A 10,683-nucleotide genomic window follows, 5' to 3' on the forward strand; every position below is an offset into this window, starting at 1 on the left:
TATATATATATATATATATATATATATATATAGAGAGAGAGAGAGAGAGAGAGAGAGAGAGAGAGAGAGACAGAGAGAGAGAGAGAGAGAGAGAGAGAGAGAGAGAGAGTGTTATTGTCACCACAGCACCCCATGCGAATTTTCCATTGATAGAAACAGTGCTGGAAGCTTTCCTCTGTGAGTTCTACCGCATTTTCATTCAACGAATTGAAATATTGTTCCTCTGAATGCAGATTTGATCTTGGGGAATAGATAAAATTCACTTGGTCCGAAAAACCAGGAGAATGAGTTTGGTGGTCTAACACAGAGACGCTGTACTTCGCCAGAAATCTCTCAAGAGACAGTCCAATATGAGCTGGTGCATTGTCATGATACTTAATCCGTCACTTGTTCTTCCACAATTCAGGTCGTTTTTTTCTTATTTTCTCCAGACTTAAGTAACAACCTCAAAGTAGTAATATTGATTTAAAAAATTTACCTTCAGAAATCCAGTGAATGTACAGAAATCCATGAATATTTAAAAACCAGACATCATTGCTTCGAATGTTGATTTACCTATTCGAGCTTTTTTCGCTCTCGGTGAAGTTAGGCTCTTGTAGTGCATGAACGAGGCCATCGTTTCTGGATCATAGATGAAAAATCAAGATTTAACAAAACTTATTTCTCATTCCAACAAAGTAGGATCATTTACAATGGTATTCAAAGTGTCAGTACGAACATTTACAAAAGCTTCTCTTTGTTCGATGGTGATCATTTACGTCACCAGTTTCCCATACTTTCTTCCACGTTAAATTGGTTATGTAAAATTTCCTTAAGCGTTATTTATCAATTCCAGAAATCGAACAAATACTCAGCCAATATTCAGATCACTTCATATTATCTACTTTGTTGATATTTTCATCCGTTGTAGAAGTTGAATGGTGTCCCTAGCATGAGTCATCCTCTACGTCTTCTCAGACTACTTGGACACGTTTGAACCACTCAGAAACTCCCTTACGTGTAAACAGTCTTTGCCAAACATTTCTGTCAGTAGAAGATGGGTTTCAGCAACATTTTTTCCCGAGTTTCTTGTGGAACCTCTCGACAATTAATTGCTCTGTTATCACACTGATCATTCTTCTAGCAAACTAAAATAATGGCACCTACACAAACGAAGGTCACGGTCACGCAGATTAATCTACAGACATCACACATCCTGTATTCGACTGGGAAGACTTCATGCCTCATAGCACAGACATACATTACTAGACTGGTAAAGATGTACCTTTTAATGAAGCCTGGCGTTTGGTATGGTAAGACGGCGGGGTCAAAAAGTTTGTGTGTTGTACTAACACGATTTTCTGAAACAGAATGATGTTGTAAGCTTTTCAAATATTTGTGTACCAGCTGTGTTTAACATTTCATTGTACAATAGTGTTATGAGAAGAGCATCAAGCAACATGTATACACATTTAAAGCAAACTGTAGTTTTCTTACGAACACTATAATGAAGAAAGACCCTTGTTATCAACGACCAATAGCACGCTCTGTTTATAGAAGCACTTTCATAACAAGCTTACTGTTCGAAGGAAAGCTGATCAAATATGATCAAAACTGGTTAAAAGCATATTATTACGCTAGATCTGTTAGTACTGGTTATGAAGCCCCCTAAAATATACATAAAGTCTTTAAATATTACCGGTATTTCTGATAACACAACCAGTAATGTAATTATCTTGGATTACAAACTGCACAAAAGTAAAAAAAAAAAACCCTTACGATGTCTCTAGTTATTTTTGCACTGAGACATGTTCCTTTAACCGCGTCTTCCGTCTGCTGTATGAAACATTATAGCTAAACATGAAGCATGTATTCAGCATTATGTCAATACTATAAAGGTAACGTTATTTCCTAACCACACTTCATATTTTAAAGGCGAGAACATGGCGACGTAAGCTCACAGTTTTGGGCTAAGCCACTGTACCATAGAGGGGAATTTTCCATGTCATTAAAAGCTACAATATTGTGAACTCTGTACCATCAGAGATACAGGTGCCAAAAAAAAAAAGGAAAGAAAGAAATCAGCCTTTTATCCGTGCAAGAACGCTCTCTGCGGATTTCAAATGAACCATTTCACGGAGGAACAACCTTTTATAGTTCCAACTACATCCTGATAAACATCTGAACCGATTTATTGATGAGCTCCTACGGCTATCATCGATTTGGGAAGTCATCATCACGGTAGACAATCCATTCAGCATTAACACGAGACTAACGCAGTTTCCGAGTGCATCCGGTTCAGATTGCTACCAGATAGGTTTCGGTAACAGGCAATAGAGACAGTGCTGCGTTGGTTCCGTTAAATGCATGACTTCATCAGACAAGGTCTCATTTTCCTGTATTTGGTTGACACAGAACAGCTGAAGTGCCGCGTGACACTGATTGTATCCCGGCGGTATTTTCGAGTGTCTTTCTTTGACGTGATACAGCTTGTTATCTCCATCTGCAGGGGGAGGTGGGGGGGGGAGGGGTCGTCCGCCCTCTCATCGCGCAACATGACAGGAACGGGGGCTGTAAACTGGGTGGCCAATCAGGCGGTGCACCGAAAGGCGGCGGCTAATTGGAAAACGTGATTGCCCATTACCGGAGCGTGCTGCTCGCTTTCAAATTCATTGCTCAGCAGCCGACAATAGGGTACTGAAAACACTGAGTGAAATGAAAAAACGCACAGCGAGTTATTGCCATTTCAGGAACTGGAAGACTGTAAATTCGGTTAAGCGCTGCTGTAAAACATACTGTGCCTTTTGATAGGTGATATGTTGACTTATATGACACTCTTACCAAGGAGCGGTGTTATAAAGATACGTAATCTTCTAACAATCGGTTGTAATAATTATTCTTTCGAAGTGAATCCTCCCTAGAGCTGTCAAAGATAGTAAACTAATTAGCATACTGTCGTTTACAAGAAACGAGTGTAGCATTAAATCAACTTCTTACTGATCTTGTGGCTTCTCCATCGCCTTCTATGATGTACGTTAATCACAGATGTCACTTTGGAAGAAATAAAAGTTTTTAGTGAAACGCAACTTTGAGTCGAGAGGTGAAAAGTATTGAAAACTGCCGAAACATAACCACTACGGAGATCTTACTATGTTAACATGCTACGCCCTTAATAACTCGTTTTTCCCCATCTGGTCTTCAAATTTACCTGTTAAGACATTTAAGAAACAGCACTATTTGAGCTGTATTGACGTTGATTTCCTACAATATACTGAAAGGACGCTTTGGAGCAGCATGATGCTTTCATCAGGTGCCTAACTCACACTTACACAACAATTGTTATCAACAGATCTATACATACTTCACAGGAATCTCTAATTAACAACTACTGTGTAAGTGACAGTTGTTAATTACAGATTCACTGAAGTCCGTACATCAGTTGTTAACAACTGTTGTATAAATGCCAGTTAGGCACCTAATGATATAATGCAGCCGACATCCTTCGTACAAATTAATAATGAATAGTATATGCAATTGTAACTCAAAAAGTGATATTTTAGCTTCTTTACTTTTAAATGTATAATACTCTTTAGTAAGCACAATTCAAATCTGGCATCTACAGCAGTGCGACCCAGATGATGACATCCCATCACACAGAGAAAGGAGCGTCTCCCCAGTATGAGGATTTACTAGTGTGCTATCTGCTTGAGGTAGAATACGTGCTAGTAAGGCGTGACAGTGGAAGTAGACCATTACTAAGAGCGCTCTGGAGTTGTCGGATACAGGCGCTACCGCCTTGCCATTGACCTGCCATAGTATATCCCATGAATGGAGGTTAATGGACTCATTATCCAACTGGTAAGCTGAAGAAGTAACAGCGATATGAGAACAGTTGAGAGCCCTGGCATGGCCGACAACCTCTGAAGACACTTCTGTAGGTAGGGACAAATTTTGATGGATGTTCAGTACTATGAAATGGTGTATATAGCAAGAACAGGGTGAATTTAATCGAAACTTCCTAATCATTTTACGTCGGCAGAAAACTGAGAATATTATTTAAAGGCCTGTTTGTATTGGTAAAGAACAGTTGTAACAGGGAAATTATTAATTACGAAACTGACAACACAGTTAATATTTTGATCACTACTTGAAAAACATCTGATGTAGTGCTGAATTTGTTTTCTTAGAACTTTGTAACTATTTATATAAACTGTCCTGTTTTAAGTACAGTCAGTAAACTGGGAATTCCGTTTCATTAACCAGTTCTCTATTTTAAGTATACTTTAATCTGAAATGAGTTTGAGCAAATTGAAAATGTAGGGTTCAATTTTCGCAATTTGTGGGGTGAACAGAAACAGTAATCGTAAACTTTATTAACTACAACACCAAGAAATTGGTGGAATTGAAGTATGACTTGGTCCTGTTAACAACCCAGGAGATTACGCTGTGAAAAAGTAGATCGAGATAGTAAGCAGTCATTTAAATAGTGTAACATTTTTTTATTTAATAGCAAAGTTTATGAAACTTCCTGGCAGATTAAAACTGTGTGCCCGACCGAGACTCGAACTCGGGACCTTTGCCTTTCGTGGGCAAGTGCTCTACCAACTGAGCTACCGAAGCACGACTCACGCCCGGTACTCACAGCTTCACTTCTGCCAGTACCTCGTCTCCTACGAGGAAGGAGACGAGGTACTAAGTGAAGCTGTGAGTACCGGGCGTGAGTCGTGCTTCGGTAGCTCAGTTGGTAGAGCAGTTGCCCGCGAAAGGCAAAGGTCCCGAGTTCGAGTCTCGGTCGGGCACACAGTTTTAATCTGCCAGGAAGTTTCATATCAGCGCACACTCCGCTGCAGAGTGAAAATCTCATTCTGGAAGCAAAGTTTATATTTACATTATTTGAGAAAATGACTCCAATTAAACGTTTATATTAACAGACGAGCAGTCATTTTTAGCCAGGCAGATGATGTTCAAAAGCTTCTCAATGTGTAGACTTGTGTAAACAAAGAAACCAGTAGTATGCCCTGGGGACTCTAGTGCAGACAACATAAGCTAATGTAATCACAATCTCGGTTATCATCCCTCCAATTTTTGGTCTGCAAAACTGTAGTTGTCTCTAACGTCAAAGTACAGTCTCTCAAACCAAATATCTTCTCATCCCAAGTTCGACAGTAACAATGTGATTAAAATTGAGACATATCAAATGGTAAAAATTAAAAGGGGAACACCCCTGCGGTCCCCTTTAATAATAATGTAAGGAATGAAAAATTAAGGAACTAGAAAATTCCAGTCTACTTTTCAAAATCGATAACATTTTTAGAATAATCATTAATTTGTTTTTTTACCTCCATACATAAAGATAAAACCAACAAGATTCCCTAGTTTATCTTCATCACCCAAATAGCTTTTACCATAACTTTCTGGAAGCATAATTTTATATTGATCATTTACAACTAATGTAGCTTTCTGACCATACTGAGCTGATAAAAATTCAGCTTTTGAAATATAATAAGATTAATTTTCTTGAGTTCTCTGTAGAGTCTTTATTGACACTCCTAAGCTCATTTAATACTGAATAAATATTATAGCTTATGGTTCCTTTTTGTTTTATTTCTGTGTAGATAAATTATTTAAATTGTTTAAAATTTAAAATTGTCAAGTGGTTGAAATTCGATACTTCAGTGTTGGGTGAAATCCAACACCAAAAATATACATCGAAGTTTAGAACTTAGTAACAATTTTTGTTTTTAAAAAATTCCATCAACCATCGTTTAGAGGAAAGTCTAAATAAGCTTAAAAACAAATTCACTCTCAAAACGTGCAATACCTTGGCATCAGCAGAAACCAAGTGATGTTCTCTCTTCATTTCATGTTTCCCCACCAGGTTTTTCATCACTTATAGTCTGTGACTTACGTTGGTATCTCCATCTACCCATCTCCTTGTTCGCTGATTCTCAGCATCTACATCTTGACGTAAATGGAATAGATCTTGACAGTTGGTGTCCTCAGTGGGCTGCAGTGCCAAATGGATAGCAAATGCAGTAGAATTGCCTAGCCAGTCCAGTTGCTATTGCGTTCAGCTTTGTCCCTCAGGGCAAGAAAATGGCGCTCACCAGTTGTATATGTAGGTGGTAAGTGGGTGAGAAAGATGATTGAAGAACAAAAATTTGTACATGTGGCATTATCTCAGAGTGGTTTTCTGAACCAGCTACAGCTGGTAAAGCTGTCCAGGAAAACTGGTTTGGTAGAGCAGCATGACCAGAAAGTTGCACTCAGTGGATTTTTGGCTGTGGCAGATACCGATAAAAACTTCAAGCACCCACGAGGCACATATAAAGTAGGAGCTGTACTGAGCTGATTAGATCAATTTTCGCAAATTTCTAAGCCAAATATTAACTAATTTTAAACTTTCGAATTGCTTGTATAATCTACATGAAAAGGGCTACCCAGAAAAATTATAATGAATAGATTTGAATATCATTAGATATGATTAAAAACTGTAATTAATATTCTCTGTTGTACATAATAGGGAAATTCTATTTAACATACAAAATTATGAAAGAAAGCATGTCATTAGGAATGTTATCATTAAAGCAGCACATAATATCATAACAGTTTTTGCATAACAAATTCATTCATTCTCATAGACATATTTATAATAATAATAGGATAATTTTCTATAAAATAGAGTAGATTTACATTGATATTTATATTTAATTCTGTGCCCCATTTAAAATCTCAGAAATTATCAGAAGCCTCCAAAAAGTAGGTTGGTGGGTCTAGAAACGACATTTCTTGAGGAAAAGATTGATTTATACCATTCTTTATATAGATATTCTGAAACTGAACAAGATAGAGTAAAGAACAATCAATCACCTAATAATTATTTTGATGTGTTTGGAAAACAACAGAAACAAATTAAGGCACATCAAATTATGTCATTTTATTGTAATTGGTGAATTCAAAATTTATTTTCTCACTTAATCCAGCAATATCAGTAGTTGATGATTCAAAGAAAGGTATGGGATATCTTGGATATTTTACTCTTTCTTCCTCCATCTCCTGTGAAAACTCTGGATCATATCTGACCACAAAAACACTAACCTCTATTAATTACACAACAATTTTACCTTCTTAGGAAGCGAATTCTTTATTTCAGCTTCAAGTAGACTATGCTTGGACCATTGAATAATGGCATCATTAGCAGTAGAAGAACAGGTAAATACTGCAGTTAGAGGTCCTTCTCACATAGCTTTCTTGTAGGCTTTAAAGAACCCACTGATGAAACCTAATGGAAAGAGAACTTCATTTTTCTTACTTTTTATTTTCCCATGATTAAAGATATGGCTTTCCATGGTTACCTCGTTGGCTATAGAAAAAATCAGCTGCATAAAGGAAGTCAGATGAAGAAGTGAAGGGTACTCAATCCTAGACAAATATTGTTCCCTTTCTTAATGGTGACAACATCGAACAACATTGCTACATCGTTATGAATTACACTTTTCTATTAAATTTTCCATTTTAAATGTTGGATCATATGCACCATCAGCTCCAATAATACTAAAGCTCAGGTACAGATGAGCATGGTTAGAATGAACCCAACCACTCTAATATGCATATTAATATCCATCTCCTTATTGGGAAGTTTAAGGTTGCTTTAAGTCTTCTTCTCATTCAGAACGGATGAGTAAAACTGATAAAACTAATTCATATTCATTTAACCCTGAATCACAGTCATGAGTACTTCTTATGCAACTACAGCCATGCAGTCCTGCAAACTGCACTCAGAAGGTTGGAAAAATACGGAGAAACCAGCATATAGCGCTACATTTTGCATGTAGTACTGCATACTTATTGTTGAGTTATATATAAACGGTAATATATATAGAAAATATTGTTCCAGTGGTGTGGAACAGACCTTTTCATATTGCAGCCGACATTCTCAGCGAAATTTACAGTGATGGACATATATTGAAATATATATGTCTAGTTGTTTACTTTAAACTTGGTTGTTTGCTGCAGGTTAAGGTTTAACACATATGGTCAGTGTTGAAATTAATGAGTATTCTTGACAGAAAACTACGCAGAAAAAATCTGCACAACTGAAAGTGGCTACATTTCACGTCACCCTACACGCTCTGTGGACACACCTTACTTGAGCATTGCAAACAAATAAGGACCTTGCACTTGCGACATAAATAGCTTGTCTTCCTATTATTTTCTGATGGACCAAAGCGAAATGTCTTCTTTCCACTCCTAGGCAGTTCATCCTCTTTTTCCAGGTTTTTATGGAGATATATGTCAGTTTCTATAACTTAATCAATAGAAAATCTTAATTCTCGTGAAAGATGTTATTTCATATATCTTTTGCGGAATAAGGATTCGATAAATTCTTGTGCCAGAACTTTCATGTAGTTGATCCTGGTAAGCACAGTTCTTTCCTTGAGTAACTGTTGAACTTTATACACTTTGGTAACACTCATGTTAATAATACGAAAACATGGCCATTGGGCAACTTTGTCTATGGCAACTTGAACAATATTTAGCACTCTTTTCATCTGCAGTATCAACACCACCGTTTGTTATTTTATGGTGGACAATAATTGGAGGTTTTTCTTTTTCCACGTCATCTTCTATGGGCTGATGCATTGCTGATATAACAATTACCCTTCTTTATGTCTAAGGCCAATGAGAAATCAGTGTAGCATATTTGGAAAATGCATACAGCGTTGATCCAACTTCATTTCCATGGGAAGACAAGAAAGATGCTGGAATTTCCTTTTGGTTCTATTCCATTGCTCCCATTATGGTCAAACCATTGTTTTGCAGCATGTCTACAAGGATCATTGACACATACCAGTTAGCAGCGGAAATTGTTAGGTTACTATTTGCTATTAGCTTGCACAATCTGAGGACAGCCTGAGTAAGAGTGGCATATTTATTCGGGCCTGGGGAATCTCCTGCTGCATCGGTATCTCTTCCAAAGTAGAGATGTATGTTGACCACATAAATACTCCTGGAATCACCACGGCAATGGTACCTCAGGCCCTGCTTCGACAGTTCAGATGGACTATACATTTTTATCTTACAGCATCCTCTAGAGCTGATTAGCATTTCATAAACTGCAACATTAGCCCCAACACCGCTGTAAATTTTCATTGAATTTATGTAGAATGTTTGATATAGTAACAGGGCAGTCAAACTTCAAGCAGTTAAGAATTAAAGAAAATCTTGCTGATGACTTAGTGGTATGGAATATACCATGGCCAGTACCATCAGCACAAACGAGAGAATATATGTTTTTGTTATTCGATTTGAATATAGCAGGCCGATTAAACTCTTCATTTCACACACTGTATAGGGTCTGTCTTCTGTGCTCTCTGTATTCGTGTATTTTCCCCGAAATTTTTCCAGCTTTTCGTTTGTTCATTTGATGTAATTCGTTCAACATATCATCACTGAAAAGATACGTAGCTCGAAGTGGTGAGTGGGTAGCCCTGTGTTTGTCTTCCGTGATCATGTCGAAGAACTGGCTTTTTCAGTATATTATGACCTGCAATTCTGACAGTCCTGTTTGGTTCTAATGCCGGCCATTGTTTCTGCCATAGAAGTATTTCCTAACACGTTCCTCATTTTCTTCACTTTCTGATTGTCTTTCAGCCCTTTCCTCATCACTTTCACTCTTGCTAGGACCACGAATTACATATATTTGCTGTGCAGAAAATCACTGTTCTCCATGACAGTAAAATCAGAGTGGGATGTGTCACTCCCCAAATCATCGATAATATTCTTTAAAGCATTTCTTCTAAATATGAATCATCTGGGCTCACATAACATTTTCTAGGGTTACCTTGCATAGTTATGGAGCTATTGTCACCAACCAATGCGAAGAACAAGAGAATCAAATACAACAAACACAACAAACAAACAAAAAATCACTCTGTCACTTACTTTAGCTAACAAAGTTGTGTGGTCCACAGGACGTCATTTCAACAAAAGGAAAGCAAACAGAACACTTTCAACAGTGACTACCATGGCGACAAGTAGCAGACTCCGAATATATAAGCTACTAGGAAGCCCAGCTCGCCAACATCAACAGCGTTTCCAGAAATGAGAGTGTGTAAAGCAGCACAGTCCCATGGACTTCATAACTGTTGTTAAGGGTTAGTAAGGATAAAAATGGTTAAAACATTTCTAAAACAACTGTCACAAAAACATCATCAAAGTAAATGAAATTGTCTTTCTTGTCAGTTACAGTTAATTTTAAATCGTGCATAGTATCAAAAACTGGAATATATAAAGGATCTGTATATTGAGCAAGAAGTGAAGGGAACAGAAGAAAAATTCGGAGTAGGTATTAAAATCCATGGAGAAGAAATAAAAACTTTGAGGTTCGCCGATGACATTGTAATTCTGTCAGAGACAGCAAAGGTCTTGGAAGAGCAGTTGAACAGAATGGACAGTGTCATGAGAGGAGGGTATGAGATGAATATCAAAAAAAGCAAAACGAGGATAATGGAATGTAGTCGAATTAAGTCAGGTGATGCTGAGGGAATTAGATTAGGAAATGAGACACTTAATATAGTAAAGGAGTTTTGCTATTTGGGGAGCAAAATGACTGATGATGGTCGAAGTAGAGATAATATAAAATGTAGACTGGCAATGGCAAGGAAAGCGCTTCTGAAGAAGAGAAATTTGTTAACATCGGAT

The 10,683-nt window shown here is 37.4% G+C and overlaps 1 non-coding gene across 1 annotated transcript; it reads left to right on the forward strand.

The window, feature by feature from the left end:
- Positions 1-4,704: 4,704 nt before the first annotated feature.
- Trnas-cga (transfer RNA serine (anticodon CGA)) lies at positions 4,705-4,779 on the forward strand. Its single transcript has one exon. It is a non-coding gene; the product is annotated as a tRNA-Ser (tRNA).
- Positions 4,780-10,683: the final 5,904 nt, after the last annotated feature.

The sequence above is a fragment of the Schistocerca nitens genome, chromosome 4, assembly GCF_023898315.1.
Source record: "Schistocerca nitens isolate TAMUIC-IGC-003100 chromosome 4, iqSchNite1.1, whole genome shotgun sequence".
Classification (NCBI taxonomy): Eukaryota; Metazoa; Arthropoda; class Insecta; order Orthoptera; family Acrididae; genus Schistocerca; species Schistocerca nitens.